At 40.3% G+C, this 16284-nt stretch overlaps 1 long non-coding RNA gene and 2 pseudogenes across 1 annotated transcript; all 3 read right to left on the bottom strand.

The window, feature by feature from the left end:
• Positions 1 to 151: 151 nt before the first annotated feature.
• Positions 152 to 1835, bottom strand: LOC123468042 (annotated as a pseudogene).
• A 3946-nt stretch (positions 1836 to 5781) lies between these two features.
• Positions 5782 to 6141, bottom strand: LOC123468034. Its single transcript, XR_006642066.1, has 2 exons — positions 6027 to 6141; positions 5782 to 5948 (listed from the first exon to the last, which is right to left on the bottom strand). It is a non-coding gene; the product is annotated as an uncharacterized LOC123468034 (long non-coding RNA).
• Positions 6142 to 7419: 1278 nt separating this feature from the next.
• Positions 7420 to 16161, bottom strand: LOC123466283 (annotated as a pseudogene).
• Between the last annotated feature and the right edge of the window lie 123 nt (positions 16162 to 16284).

Here is a 16284-nt window from a genome sequence, read left to right as displayed (position 1 = left end):
CAGTCCATAGGGGATTTGGTACGGGGCTTATTCCCACTGGTCATTATGCTAATGGGCCGTGTGTGTGTGTGGGGGTCCGCGTGCGGCACAATCAAACTCAAAATCTCTACATCTCTTCGAGACTTGTGATAATAAAGAAAGAAATACCTACTTGCCGTTTCCGGGTACGAAGAGTGACTTTACTCAACGGCGGGTCTTGGGCTTTGCAACTGGGCTGGACTCGACCTGGGATCTCTTTAATCGGGTAGCGAATCCATTTCCGTAGACGTTATTCTCCATATTATCAGATCTAAATAAACACAAACAAAATGACGTGTAAGATAATTGGTTATCCATCACATGTTAGAAAACTAACTTGTTGAATGCCGCGAGATAATAGTAACGGTCGTGGAAAGGCTTCCCGCGATTCCTCAACGTTGTCATCAGGCGATCGGCCCGATGGCGTAGGGCGCGGCTTTCAGTCAGGTCCCACAAACGACGCGGAAGCTTGAACAAAGACGGTGCTCGAGTCGACCATGTCTAACAAGATCTTCATACAAATACAACACAAAAATACGATTGCAAATGTCATACACAACAGTTTGATTATGACGACATATAAGCAACTAATCATCCAATTGTGATCAGGCAAAGTCATTTAGGCGTGGTACGATTGAGATAACATACGTCTGCACTGTTGGGCGATGGCGGATTCATTTGATATTTGACGGACGGGTAATGGACAGCGTAATATCGCGTAATTCTTGATGCAAATGCCCTGGATGTTTGCCTCGTTTCACTTGTGTCAACAGCGGGAACGTCAAATTCATGGCGATTTGTGGCTCGTTATAGCCGTCGAAATATTCCCGCAACTTGGCCAATCCTTCCCAGACGGCCAAGAATCGATCGGTCTTCCGTCAATACAATGGCAGACGCCCATCTGCGTGACGGATACCAACGGATATCGTATTCTTTGCGACGTTCCACCAACCGATACGCCGGGCATGTCGAAGTTAAAGATTGGCAAGTCGATTGGATTAACTCCACACGTTATTTGTTTAAAGATAAATGATTTCAAATAGATATCCAACATTTGATTTTCTAAATTGCTTACCGTGACGAATAGACGGGCGGTTTGGTGGTCGGTGGTTCTACAATGTCATTGCGAGTCCAAAAAGGTCCTGTGGGTGTTGTTTTGGCTGGCGCGATCCTTTGAACTTGAGACTTCCACTTGTGTACGATGTCGTGTTTTCTTTAGGGCCAACAGAAGAATTAGGATCCAGATGGTGGATCGTGTTGACTGTTAATTGATAGCCGGATGAAGGATTTGGATCAGGTCGACGACGTCAAACTTCCTATCGGCCAATTTCGTTGTCGTCGTGCTAGATGTGACGTTGTAACTGCTAATCTCAGTCGGGTAATGTTCAACGTTGGCCATTTGCCGACGCCCAGGGTCTGGTCTCTGAAATGACGTCATTGCCCGTACTGGTGACAAGTGACGATGTTGGATGAAGGCTTTTTCGATTTGAGTGATATCTTCGGCACTAAAGCCCAGCAGACGGGCACAATCAAAACAGCAGATACCCAATAAAACTCATCGTCATCTTTCTTTTTTGAAATTTAGGCAACAAAACGGCGATAAATTGATATATCTAATATGTAGGGAAAAAAAAAACGTGGCTGTGCTCTGTTGAATGGAAATTCTCGGAGGTTGAGTTGTAATCCCTTGAATGGACTAAGTGCAGTCCTTGGTGGTGTGAATTATTCAAGAGATTTTTTCCTACTTGGACTGTGACGAGCAGGCCAGACAAGTTATTTTTTATTTCTTCTTCTTCTTCTTCTTTCACTCGACACATGAGTTGGTGCCAAGAAGAAACTGAATAATCACACGACACATTTCTCTATGGCTGGCTGCCCATCCTTCTGGCCAACGAAAACTGTAGGTGATGACTAGACACATAAAAATGGTTAGCCTATTTCCATTGACTGTTGACACAAACAATATGCTCTTCTCTGATGTTTCACAACAGGAAAACACTGCAATACAATAGTATAAACAATGCACACCAGGAATTTCCCCAGAAAAAAGAAAAACTCATACCAGAACAGCTCAGTCCCCACCAGCTGATTGTTTCACACACAGTCGACGATCGCCAGGGACGTTCCGCGACGGCGTCCAGTCTAAAACGGCACTGAAGGGGAGCCTGGCTAGTGGTGGAGGCTTTTATCTTATTCCATCTTTTTGTGTAGACACACGGTGGACTATGCAGCAATTTTCTTTTTTTTTTTCTCTTTACAGTAGTAAGTCAGGCCATTTCTCTATTTAAGAATATGCTGAAATTTTTTTTTTTTTTTTTTTGAGTTCTATTTACAGTTGGCAGCACGTGGTGGACCAAGTCGACTATGCAAATAGTATAGGCCATATATTTCAATTGAATATATATATTTTTTTTCCACACTTAATAAAATGCTATTTTAAAAAAATAATTTTTTTTCGAGTCGGTGTTTTGTTTGTTGTAGTCTAAATAATGCAAATTGAAACTATACGAGTCTGGCATTGCGGCATCGGATGACTGACGAAATTTTACGAATGAGCACTTGAGAATTTTCCTGAAAACTTTTAGAGAGAAGATTCTTATCGTTTCTGTTAAACAGTTTTTCTTTATTTCTTCGAGAACTGTCTAGGCTTGTTTTCTTTTTTTTTTAACTCCTTAAAAACTCACGATTTTCTCTGTTATTGTGGTAGCCCGTCATGGTGTTGTCCACTTTTGTGAATGGCACCCTGAGGTTGCCACCAGAATGTGAAAAGATCTCGACAGACTTGAAATGCAAATTCTTTCGTTTTTTTTTTTTGCTATAGTCGACCCTCTTTTGTGAGTGGATCTTCTCTTTTTTGGTGATGTCTCTTTTAGTGTGTCGACTGTTATCTCTCCATAGCCTCTCGTGTTGGTAAACGTAACAGAAATGGGTGGAGAAAAATAAATGAAGCTCATTAACAGATACGCGAGTTTTAACTCTCAGATAAGAATCCGGTGGGTGTTCGAATAAACGATGGACAACTAGTCGTACCTCGTCACTGATGGATTGTTAACACAGCGGAGACGTGATTGACATCACCACGGTCCAGTCGAACATTCGAAAATCTTGAAAGTCATTCAATGAATTATTGAAACTTACGCGCTCGGGTATTTGGAAAGAGAAAAAAAGGTTTTTGTCCAAGCAGATGATCACAGCCTTAAAGAAGATGACTAAAGCCTAAAAAAATCGTTAAGACTCTATATGACATCACTAAGCAATAACTTGCGTACGTTGTCCGTGGCTCGCAAAAGGCCGTGTCGTCTGCTGTTCGTGCACGAGAAGAAGACAAACAGGCATACGAGACGATGTCCAGGAAACACCCTGTTCAACTGGAAAAGAAGAAAACATTCCCAGCAGTTGTTGCAGTAAGTAGCCTATGCTATCCCAATAAAATGATTCACGACTTTTGATGTCTATCATATTCCACAGAGAGTAAAAGAAGATGGGCTACAGATGATGTGAGTATATATTTTGTTCCTGGCCTCTTTGGGGTTTGCAGCTGTGTGTGTAATGGACATTGGGATATCACACAGCATCGCCCTTGATGCGTCTCGAAATCCAATCAGGATCATGTATAGAAGGCGCAATATGTTTTCATTTGCATATTCAATAGAAAATATTGAAGTCTAGGGCGGTGACGCAATACACTCGTGACTCATATCACACTTAATCACGGCGTGAAACATTAACGGCGCTGCTGGTGTTCGAAATTCGTTCCCTCCTCTTTTCTCTGCCCAAATTGGAAATGCCCCACGAAAAAGAAGGAAAAAAAATCTTTCCAACATTTGAACGAATCTCCTTTTCTTTTTCTCGCGATTGCAATGAATTATTAGACAGCCCAACGATATACAAATTCATTATCTCGGGTCGGCCTTTAGCCGAATGTTTTAATGGACTACATTTGAGATAATCACGTTGCTAACCACAATCGAAAACAACAGTCGGGAATATTGACACGATCTTACTTCGTGAAAAAAGGGGGGAAATGGGCAAAACGTGTCGCCAAGAATTGAAGGCAATAAAAGGGAAAACAGATAGAGAGACAAACCGAAACCATCCACGGTGTTAATATTCATGGAAATTTACGATCCCTTTTTTTTTTCTTTTTGCCTGGACCGCCAACTGGTGAATCATCGCAAGTCTTGCCCCAATGTTTTTAAAGTACAACATTCTCATAAAGAATATTCAGCCGTTTCTTAACGGCTCGTGCAAAATTCGAAGGCAAGAGAAAATCAAAACCGCCCAATCAGGCGGCATACGTAATCAGAACCAAACATTTTCTTTCGACAACTCGCTGTGCGCCCGCCCAGATTCGAAAAAGAAAAGGAGGGAAACAGAGTCGTAATTCAAACGCACAGAGTCGCTTTGGTTACAAGTTATTATTTATTTTTTAGTTGTATCGCCCCAAAAAAAAAAAACTAATAAATTTATGATATGCATAAACGGTTACTTTAAGTCAGCGTTTTAAAGAGAGACGTATAACGTGAGCCATTAAAAAAATAGAAAGAACTTACGGCAGTGAGTCGATGCAGCTTTGTGTAAAATGAAGCGAAACAAATTGTTTGTTTTCTTTTGAGAAAGTCAATGAATTAAAGAAAATTTTGGGCGTTAGTTTTTTTGTTTGAAAACTCAAAAAAAAAAAATGAAACACGATTTCTTTTTCGAATTGTTGTTGTATATTTTAAGGTTTGTGTTGAGTTGTCGGGATGGACAAATGATACAAAACACGAGGGGTTTTACATTTTTCGGTTGTTGCTGTTTTTAATTGTTCCCAGTGAAAAGAAATCGCGACATGAATTCGACATCAAGAAAATGACGAGATGAAAAATTGGAATTTTGTTCATAAACTGCCATCAAACGATTGGTAACCAAAATAATCCGCACTCGATCAAATTGGAAGAAAAAAATGCACAATTTCAAAAATGGGCAGTTGAAAAAGCGCTAAAATGTTTCGCCATGATTTTTTTCTTTTTGTACAACAAATGAGAGAAAAAATTATACAAGCGAAAATCAGCAACACGCACACACACAATAGAAAATATTTTTTTTTTCCTTTATTGTTAGTTTCTTTAAATAAAAACCGGAAGAAATGTCATGAATTGAAGAGTCAATAAAAAAATAATAATAATAAATTTCCCCATTTCAAAAAAAAATTAATAATAATAAAAGAAATCGATTCAAATACAATTACACGCAAAAATGCACACTTGAAATCGGAAACAAAATGCTTCCTCTATTATTGTGTGTGTTACGCAACATTTGCGTTGAGAATTCCACAACGTAAAGGTGATGTAATTTAACTTTAATTTTTTTTTTTTTTTGCTTTTTAAATGTTTATGTTTTTGTCCGTTACGATATGCGCGTGCTAGAGAGAGAGAAAGTCAACTTGCGTTTTGTTTGCGTGTGTCGGTTTTTATTCAGTCGGCGTTGTTGCCCGCACTGTCCTTGCCTTTCACGGGCACACTTTCGGCGTACTCCGTCGTTTCGTCCTTGATCATCCGAACGGCCGCAGAGTCGGACATGGCGCCTTCACCTGCCGGTGATTTCAAATCCATTCCACGTAGACGATCGCTCCTTCCCTTTAACGTGACAAGCCCAAAATGAATGATGACGTGTCAATTTTTTGTTTTGTTTTTTTGTATCTCTTTTACCTTTGCATCGATATCGACAGCGGCGTTACCAATTCCAGCGGATGCTCCGGCTGATTTTTTAGGTGCCGTTTTGCTAATGAGCGTCTCATAGAGCGATGAGATCCGGTGCGTGAGACTCTGTCGTTGATTGCTCGTTTCTACTTTCACCTCACCGGTGCCTTGATGAAGGTTATCTCCTTGTCCGGCATTGTCCCCGTCATCCTCGTTGGGACCGGGACTTCGCCGGCTTCTTCATCCGCACTGAATTTTTACACGAAAAAATACAAACATTAAGTTTAAAAAATTTTTGTTTTTTGTTTTCGAAAATTTGCATATTACCTTTCTTTGGTACTGACGCTAACGGAATGGCTTCCTCGCAGAGAACCGAGGAAGAAAAAAAAAAAAGAAGACGAATATTAGATATGTAATGTCAAACATGTGGCGACATTCGTGCTCAATGCGGTTGTTTGCGTGTGTTGGTTTTCATATTTTGGGGTTGGTGTCTAAAGCAATTGAATGTCAAGTGACAAAAACTTTCATCTCCTCTTTGTTTGTTTTTTTTGTTCTTTTTTGGTTTGTATTTTTTTTTTTGAATTGGGAAGAGGTAAAAGATGAGGAAATAATAAAAAAAAAAACATGATTTGAATATCAAACACAAAGGGAGTAGGGACATCACACAAGCTTATACATAACCACTTAAATATAGACACCTAAAAACGTATTGGGGGATGGAAAATTACAAACACTACATCGATTTAATTTTAATTTGACTTTCGTGTCTTCCTTTTTTTTTTAAATTTTTTCGGTTTCTGGAAATGTCTGCGAAGGAGGAAGGGAAATATCGTTCTCGTTTTTCTTTTTTTTTTTTATATTTTGTTTCTTTGTTTGGATAAAAGGACGGGATGGGCAATAAACCCCCAAAAATGGAAAACAAAATAAACCTTAGTTTGAAAAAAAAAAAAAAAAAGAGAATGTCGGTGATGTTCTTTTCTTTTTTTTTAAAGAGAATCTTACAGCAATTGTTCGGTAATGAGAATTACAAAGCGTAATCTGAGAAATGGAAATGCCTCTGGCACAGTTGTGTGGCCAGAGACGCTTGACTGAAAAATTTGCAAATGATTTATAGAGACTACTGTGAAAGATCGACTGCTACTGCTAAAACTACTGAGAGTAAGGAAAGAGAGTTGAAAAACCTGAAGAAAAGGAATGAAAATGGAGCGCTATTACAAAATGGAAACGGCGAGAGGGGCACAGTCGTCTTTGCGCTAATTTCAAACCCTGAAATAGGAAAAATTGGAATTTCCGTCAACCAACGCCATCTCTTGAAAGGACCGTCCCTTCTCGCCATTTTTTTTGTTTTGTAAGACGCCAATTATACACAACAGTGGCGGCAACACGGGACACATACAGTAACACATACGCAGCGGGCGACGTAAACATGTTTTGAATATGTAACTACAGCTTCTTTTCCTTTTCTCTTCTAATAATTGAGGGGGATCAATGGAATCCGTTAATTAAAAAAATTGGGAGAAATGATATTGTAACACACGCACGCACATGAAAATCCGAAAAATGAATAAAAACCGACCCATTAAAATGTCTAGAAATTAAAAAAAAAAAAAAAAGTTTGCGTCTGACGAAACCTTTTTTTCTTTTTTTTGGTCAAATTACTTGAAAGCGAAGCCCAAAAATGAATTTAAAAAAAAAAATAATTATGTGATGGAAGAAATTGTCAAAATGAGAATATTTTTTTTGTTTGTCCAGCTAATTCATCGAGAAATGAAATTCTCTCTATTTATTATAATTATGGTAGTCATGTTTCGAAATTTTCTTGTCGCGTTCTTCTCTCCCTCTTCTGCAGTATTTATTTTTTTGTTTTCTTTTTGCTCTCTTTCTCTTGTTTGTTTAAAATGGGTCTTTAATTTGCAATAATAAATGTGTCTGTCTGTCTGTCTCTCTCTTTTCGCAGCACAATCAAACGGCCGTATCTTTGCCGTCGGGCGTTGTAGCGCCGTTCGTCTGCTGTTGAGCTTCTTTGATGGGAGCCGGGACTCCGTTGCCATTTTCAGCGCCATCGGGGCCGGCCAGTTGAAGGTTCAAATTCTCGTTGCTGCCTTTGAGCGGACCTTCTTCTGCCTTCCTTCTCCTTGATGATCTCGCCGGGTTCTCCTCGTCAATGCGCGCTCTGTGATTCGCCCTCGCCTACGGTCCGACGTCCACCTAAGGAGGCATTCACGCAGAACACGGGATGGGGGAAGGACGGGATGATGGACGGGGGCGGTGGGAAAAGGTTTACACAAAACAGCGGGCACGACATGTCACACACACACACACAACACAGACACACCGGCAGGTTGTTGGGGTTTGTTTTGTTTTGTTTTTTGCGTGTTTTGGGGCATTGGCGTGCAATGACACACACACAAACAAACGGATGAAAAATCATAATTCGTGCAAAAAGGAGCAGATGACAAACAAGAAAAAATCAAAATGGAAACGCAATCCGACGGAGGAGGGCACGTGAATGTGGGGATTTTATAAAATGATTCGAATTTTCAGTAGGGATGGCATAAATGTGTTGAGAAACAAACCCAGAAATGACACGTAAATAAATATTGGAGGGGGGATATGGGCGAGGGATTGGGTTTGGGATGGAGATTTTCGTAATGAAAAAAAAGAAAAAAAAGAAAAAAAAAGAGAGAAAAAAAAACGTGGTTTTAGCGCTGGTTTTGAATGGCAACAAAAACACCGTTAATATAATAATAATAATAAAATAAAATGTTAATCAAAATGATAGGAAGTTAAAAAAAAAAAAAACACGAATATTTAGGAAGAGAAAACACAAAACCCCCATAAACAAAGAAGCTGATAGGAAACGTCACCGGTTACGATTTTAATATCTTTCTCATCCTTTTTTTTTCTTTTTTGTTAATATTTTTGAATTAATTATTTTTCATTTTATTAAGAGAGTTAAAATTGAGTTAATGGCAAAAGCATCGCATTATTTAACATCAGGTTAATCGAACATTAATCCTTGACCCTCCCATAACGAGAAATTGATTTAAATTATTTAAAAAAAAAGAGTTGCTTCAAACCAGAAAAGGAAAGATCCTCAAATTTTTTCTCTCTCTCCCTTTTTTTCCCACTGAAATCCGGTCGAAGAAGAAAAAATAAATCAAAATAAATAGAAGGGACGTGGAGGATGGAATTTGAAGAGGATGGCCGGGAGAAAGAAATCAAGTTCAACTTCTACATCTGACAAAAAGTTTGAAAAAAGAAAACCTCGACGATGAACTAACTACGACGAACTATTGGGAAATATAAAAACTAGCAGTCAGCATTGACTGTTTGTTTTTGATAGAAAGAATAAATGAAAAAGAGAGAAAAGAGAGAGAGAGAGAGAGAGAACGAGAGATAGAAAAGTAGTAGAGAAGTATAAAGATAAGAGCTAAAAGAATATGATTTTAAATAATAATAATAATAATAATAATTTCAGAAAACAAATGATAAAACAAAACAAAAAACCAAAAACATATGAAAAAGAAAGAAAATGAATGTACTACCAGCGAAGCACCACCGGCCGGTGTTGCGGGCGTAGAGGACGACGGCCGTGACGACTAGGACGGCCACGAGGACGATAACAATGGCAGCGATTCCGCCACCACCGACTCCGCCGGCTAAATCAGAACGAGAATCAACGGTCCGTTGGTTGGCTTGATTCGAACAGTTCTCAATTTGATTCGGGGTTACATTGAAGCGGAGCTGGAGATGTAGACAGGCGCACCATGTACTCCTGAGAGACGGCCTCGCCGTTCATCAACGACGACTCCACCACCAAACGGAAAATGCGACGCGCGTCCGCCTCGCTCACCGACTTGATCCGCAAACGGGCCTCGTACGATGTCGCGTTCTATTTCGTTAATCGATTACAAAAAAATTGAATTTTGAAACATTTCTTTTTTTTTTTTAGGTTGATGAGATGATTTAAATTACCGTGCTCCTGAGCTCGCTGACTTCGACGCGAGGATCGCTGGAACGGCCGGTAAAGGGTTCAACAGCCAACTCGGTCTCACCGTCCAGCTTCCAGATGACGGCCGATGGACGTGGATTGGCCGTGAAATTGACGGTGATGTCACCGGGCTGACCGAGCACAAAACCGTACAACGTCATCTCATCTTTGGGTTGAGGAGGAACTGCAAGAAAAAGAAATACAGTTAAGACTGGTGGGTCTTGATAGATCAAAACAGATGTCAACGCAGACTCACAGATGACGTTCAATTGCGCCGAGGCTTGGTGAGGATCTTCCATCGTCAGCCACGGTCCAGTGGTGACGCAACGGAGCGACTTGTCGTGGTCGACAGCCTGGAAGGCGTAGTTCAACTTGCTCGTGATACTCACCTTCGTGTTGTCGCCAACCGTTCGCGGTTCCACAAGCGTTTGCGTATTGGTAAAATCCAATTCACGATCGCCTGTCCAAACGCGGATGTGGGGGGGAGGAAGACGAGAGACGCAAATAAAAGGAAATGGTTAACAAGGGCAACAAATAAAAAAAAAAAATGGGAATCAAAACATAACGGAGTGTGGTACACATCATCCCTTTGGAAAGGGCTGAAAGAATAGGTCTTTTGAGTAACGTCACGCACGAGTGAAAAACGACAGACGGGCAAAAAAAATGCAAGAAAAAAAAATGAAAATTCTACGAAAAAAAGACACGACACAATTCGAGCCAATCAACTGGTTCGTTAACCAGCCGGACTTTGTGTGTGTGTGAGGCTCCACCTCGCAGACATTTTGCACAGCGATCGTTAACCCGTTTGTATTGTGGTCCATCTTTCTTCATTTTTGGTATCATTGCCCCAATTTTGATTTCAAAAACGAACCGCAATGAAATAATTAATGAAAATATGTTTCATTCCAAATGATTTCAACAATTTCCAGATGATAAAAAAAATTATTAATAAAGTTAAAATGATCTTTCATTTTTACCTAACATCCACATGATGGCAGGGACAGGACGGGCGTTGGATACCATACAATCAATTGTGGTCGTTTCTCCAGCAATGACCGTGATGGTATCCTCCATGGGTCTCAGTGAAATCTGCGGCAATGCTGCAACAACAACAAAAATACCACACCACAAACAAGTTAATAAATTTGTGCAGACCCAACCACCGGATGCATTTGTGGAATAATAATAATAGTAATAAATGTGCTAAAAAAAAACCATACCCAAAACGGTGACGTTAGCGCTGGCCCGTTCGGCGGGCGATCTGCTCGTTCCGCTAAGGAACACACGGCAGGACCACACGCCGTTTTCAGCCTCCGTAATTCTGGCCTGTTTCCAATCATAACAATTAAACCCTTTGCTACTTGAATGTTACCGTTTTCAAGTGATGAAAATGTTCCGACTGACCTGAATGCCGCATTCTCCATCTTCGAGGATTCCCAATGGTTCGTATAGACTGCCCGGCGATAAATTGTAGAGATCGCCGTTGATCTCCCACAAGCAGCTCTTGATTGGCGTGCGCGTTTTGCACATCAATCTCGTCACATCATCTTGTCGAACGACGATATTCTGTGGCTCGATCGTCACTTGACAATTGGCGATACCTAATTTAAAAAAAAAAATCGATTATTTGACATTTCACCATCAAGCAGCTAGAGCCATCTAGCGGTCGTAAAACAAGCCGATGAGACATCGAGGAAACAACCCCACCCACACAATGGAGAAAAACAGACGCCCGTCATCGCACAAAAAGAGGTAAAAAGAGAAAGGTATAATAATAATAATAATCAACAAGGCAACGGCTGAAGAAGAAAGGAAACAAGACATGGGGGATGGGAATCGTGGAAAAAAAAGAGGAGCTCTTCGTGAATCATGGAGACATAATACACGGCGAATAGGAACACTGTGGGAAAAAATGATCGGCAACTCGGTGGTTCTTTCGGCCACAACGAGGAAAAAAAACCAACCTTACGAAATAAAAATAAAAGTTTTTCTGATTATTTTTCTCAGTGCACTTTGTCGAGTTTCTCAGGGACGACCCAACCCCCTTTTATTCACCCGATGGGCATTAAACACACGTAACCTAACTTTTTCCTTTCTATATATATATATGTACAGGGAAAAGTGAGGAAGGAGAGGTTTTGATTCAGATTTTGAATAATAATAAAAAAAAAGAATGCGAGGAAGGGAGAGAAAGAAAACGAATGGCGGCGGTTGGTGGTAATTTCCAGACTCAAAAATCCTGTGGCTTGAGGGCATGGTTTGAAATCCAAGAATACGGAGAGGGAAAGAAGAACATCGAGTGCACACGCACCACTCGACACAACACCTTGAAACACCATCTACCTGTGATCTACCCCCGAGGGCTTTCCAACGGTCACTTTTCTTTCTTCCAACACGAAGAAGAACATCAACTAGCAACAAAAAGACTTTTCTCAAGAATTCTTAACAAAAGAACTCCGAAACGCGAAAAAACCTGAACCATTGGCTGTTGTTACCGTTACAAATCAAACGTGGAAAATGATGATTACCTTTTTTTTGTATGTAAAAAGAAAAAGAAAAAACATGCAAATGGCGCCATATGTCGGGATATTGTACGAAAAGTTCATCATGACCCAAACAAAATCCGTGTGATCTATTTTCATCCCTTCTCAGAGCCGTTTTCCTTTTTTTTGTGTGTGTGTGTTTCCACTTCCTTTTTTCATCAGGATATTTTCTTTCTTCTCCCTTTGCATCGAAACGCTTGTAGGGGAGGGAAGCGAAAATCGATAGACGCTCTTGTTGCTACGGGCAACCGGAGCAGCTGCGTCGTTCGCTTCTTTTGTACAGTTTCGTACACAAGCGTCCCCCCTCCCATCCCCTGAAAAGCGTCGCTTTTCCTTCCCATCACAGATTTCCTTTTCTCCTTCCGTGTGTCTGTTCCGTTACACACACACGAGCAAAATTGTTGATTCTCCTCATCATCATCATTGCTCTCTCTCTCTCTCTTTGCCTTTAGCTACTCTTTGGGATGATTTGCATACATAGCGGTACATTTTCTAAACGATTGGATGCGACATTGCCAAGTTAGGTAATGCGATTTGAAACATCAAAAGCGACGTACCAACAGGTTTTCCTTTTCCTCTTTTTTTTGTTTTAAAAAGAAAAATGTTTCGAATTTTATTCTTTTTTTTTTTGTTTTAATATTTAAATCAGCGTCGAGCGTAAATATTTATTTCTTCTAGTTTTGAAACAGAACATGTCTCCCCCTAGAGAAAGAAGGTAATTGGAGTTGATGCAAGTAATCCGACACGACGCTTTGAAATCGAAACGACGATCTGGTCTTGGTGTCGATTCAAAATATATAAAAAAAAAAAAATGATTTCGCCGGCCCAGAACAGCCGGTGCCCGTCGAACCGCATTTTCGTTTTTGGTGCGTGTCTTTCTCGACATGTGACGTTTTCTCTTACATCCCTTCAAAGTTTCAATTCCTACACACATTTCGCTCACGTGTCAAATTTCTTCGTCCTTAAAAAAAATTCAATTCAATTACCGTTTCTTTGAAAACGTGCGTGTTCAGGCCCTCAAAGACACACACGTCGTCTTTTAAGAAAACGAAAACAAAAGAAAAACCACCTTTTTCTTCTTTTTTCCAGCGGATTCGCATTCATCTCTTTGCAAACAATCAGAGAGCGAAAGGGGAAGCCGTCACAAATTATTTGAGAGTTGTTTTCCTCGGCTAAACGAAATTTAAAAAAAGGGGGATGGACAACATGGTGCGTGACGTCACCTAAAGTTAACATTGGCAGTTGAACGAACTTGAGGTCGTGTAAAAAATTAAAGTTTTTTTCTGTTTATTTCTTTTCTCATTGTGTTGATTCGAGTGAGCTCACGATACAATGACGCACACACCAAACAGACACCTGCCGTCGTTTTCGACCAATAACCGTGTGTGTGTGTGTGTGGTATTACAACTCGCTAAAAACCGCAGACGGTTGCACAAGTAAGAAAACTTGAAAGCAATAAAGAAAAAGAAAATAACTAGATGGAGGAAGAGGAGGAGGAGGGAAAGGCTATACGCTTGATGGAGTTTCGGTTCCGGGCTGTTGGGGGAGAGAGGGGGAGGGTATTTTTTTAAGATCTAAAATAATAAGATATATAAATATAAAAAAAGCGAAGGCCACACGGCCAATTTGGCACCTTCTCGTGAACGGTGGCCTCGTATAACCCCACCCTATGTTTTTCCTGCTCGTCAATTAGGAAATGTTCAATTCTAAAATTCCGGTTTCTATCGATTTTCTCTTTCCAGGAAAAGAACAAAAATATGAACAGCAAAGTTGTTTCAGTCATGTTAGGAGGACCCAACATACGATAGCACTTAAGACGAACCCGTTTTTGTTTTGTTTCTTCTAATCTATCATATCAAAATGCAAGAGGGGGAAAGATGATGCCAGTCCACCCGGCTTTCACCCAAACAGGACAACCTTTCACCGAGTCAACAACCATCAGAGAACACAAAAAAAATGGGTACGTTGAAACTAATCACGCAATGTCGGCCAACAAACCGACGCACGAAAGTTTTCGTTCATTGATCCCACCCCCCTTCCCTGGAATTTTGTTTTTAGATACGAAAAGGGCAAAACAATACACAAGGCCTTTTAACCGCATCCCCAAAAATCGTAATCAATAATTCACCCAACTCCCCCCTTTTTGTTTTCTTTAACAAAAACAAAATCAATTCACCCAACTACTTAAAGTTCGTCGTTAAGTTATTCCACGTGCATTTCAGTGGAAAAAGGGCACACAAAAACTATCCACTTAAACCCTTTTCCCACGCCTTACATTACTCGGCCTGATCTTCGTTTGTTTACCGAGTGACGTCGTTTGACGTTCAAACAAATACGACGAAAGATGGCGGGGCGTTGCAAAAAGCCGAAATAAAAGCGGCGTATTTTCTTTTTACTTATCGAGAGGGGCCTATTTGTAGGAGACGCGTGCTGGTGAATGAACATGCGAATTGCTGTTCATCTCAAATTCCATTGGCCCACACACAATCTTTTTTTGTTTTTCTTATTTTAAACAAACGAAAAATGAAATGCAGAAAAATTACAAGAATTACAAATAACAATTGACCGGAAATCTCGTCTAGGAAGTTTTTTTTGTGTTATCGCGTGATCTTTTCTAATCTCTGAAACAGGAAAAAGAAAATAACAGAGGGGGGTGATTGCACCGGTAAGAGGGGGAGTGCCACAGTTCCTCCTAATCCTGGACAACAGGTTCGAATGCATATTATTTAAGTAAGAAAAGAAGGTTCCCTAAATCCGCCACTTCCGTTTACCGATGGATGTAAGAAGAAAGTTTGACCCCTCTTCTGTATCTACCACCTGCGACCACCTGTACCTGTTTTCATACCCTCCCCTCAAAATAAAGACGCTCCTCCTCCATTTTGTTCCCCCCCTCCCATCCGGGAAAAAAAAATTTCCACCGGAAAAAAAGGGGAGAGATGCTCGAAAAAGAAAAAGTTCACATTAATTAACTTTTTGTGTGTGTGTGTATCTGATTGTAGTTAGGCTGGTAAAAAGAAAAGGAGGATGTTGGGCCAGAAGCAGTTTTTACACACAATCTAGGGGAGTTTGGAGATAATTGGTGGGAAAAGGGAACAATACAACATCCGTCGAGTGCGTCTCTCTCTCTCAAGACTTTTCAATTGAACCTTCACGATATAAAGTGCATACGTAGCATCTGCCACAGGCCTTTTTTTAAATATATAGAAGGAAGAGCTAAACACAAGAAATCTCTCAATGTGTCTGGCCTTTGTAAAGAATCCAATTGGACTAGATTGAACCTGATTGAAGCTGATAGTAAGAGAAGAAGAAGAAGATCAAATGTTTGGAGGAATATGGAAGCCATTTTGCCCTGAAGCAACGCTGGTTACGCTGGTGGTCCCAAACCGCCAACTCTCAAGCGTTTTCATTAATGATTCAAAATAAATAAGTTAAAAAAAAAAAACACATGGCGAAAGAGCAAAAAAATAAAAAGGGAACCTCGCCCTGTGTGCACAGCGAAGCAAAAATGGAGAGGAGAAAAGAGAAAATGGCCACAAAAGAAATTGCATTAGGGTCAAGGCGAATGGAGATGGAAATTTTTTTGTTTCTTACCGATCAATAGAAGCAGGCTGATGAAATTCAATCGCGTCATTCTCGTGAACGTGTTTGCCTACTCAAAGAATAAGGGCAGAAAACTGTTTCGCACAACAACTGTACGTGTGGTTCGAAGAATCAAACAAAAATGGAGGAAGGTCACAGACAAAATCCCGCGCTCAACACACTTCGACTTGAGACCACTGCCCTGACCGAAGTGCACTGAAAGACTGGCAAAGTAAAAATGTATGTATGCTTTTTTTTTTAAGTTTATGCTTCGATTATCTTTTTATTCTCTCTGCTCGGTAACAAAACTTTTTTTCTTTCAACTGGATCTTCTTCTCTTTTTTCGATCGAAAAGAAGAATTCCTGTTCGAGACAAAAACTGAAACAGCGAACAAAACTGGTCTCTCTCTTTTGGCCCCTCTAGGTAGTATTTCTCTGCTGTTTTCGTTTCTAGATGTGGATGGAGCCA

This window comes from Daphnia magna, unplaced genomic scaffold (assembly GCF_020631705.1).
Source record: "Daphnia magna isolate NIES unplaced genomic scaffold, ASM2063170v1.1 Dm_contigs270, whole genome shotgun sequence".
NCBI classification, from domain to species: domain Eukaryota; kingdom Metazoa; phylum Arthropoda; class Branchiopoda; order Diplostraca; family Daphniidae; genus Daphnia; species Daphnia magna.
This window is presented reverse-complemented; position numbering and strand designations above follow the sequence as displayed.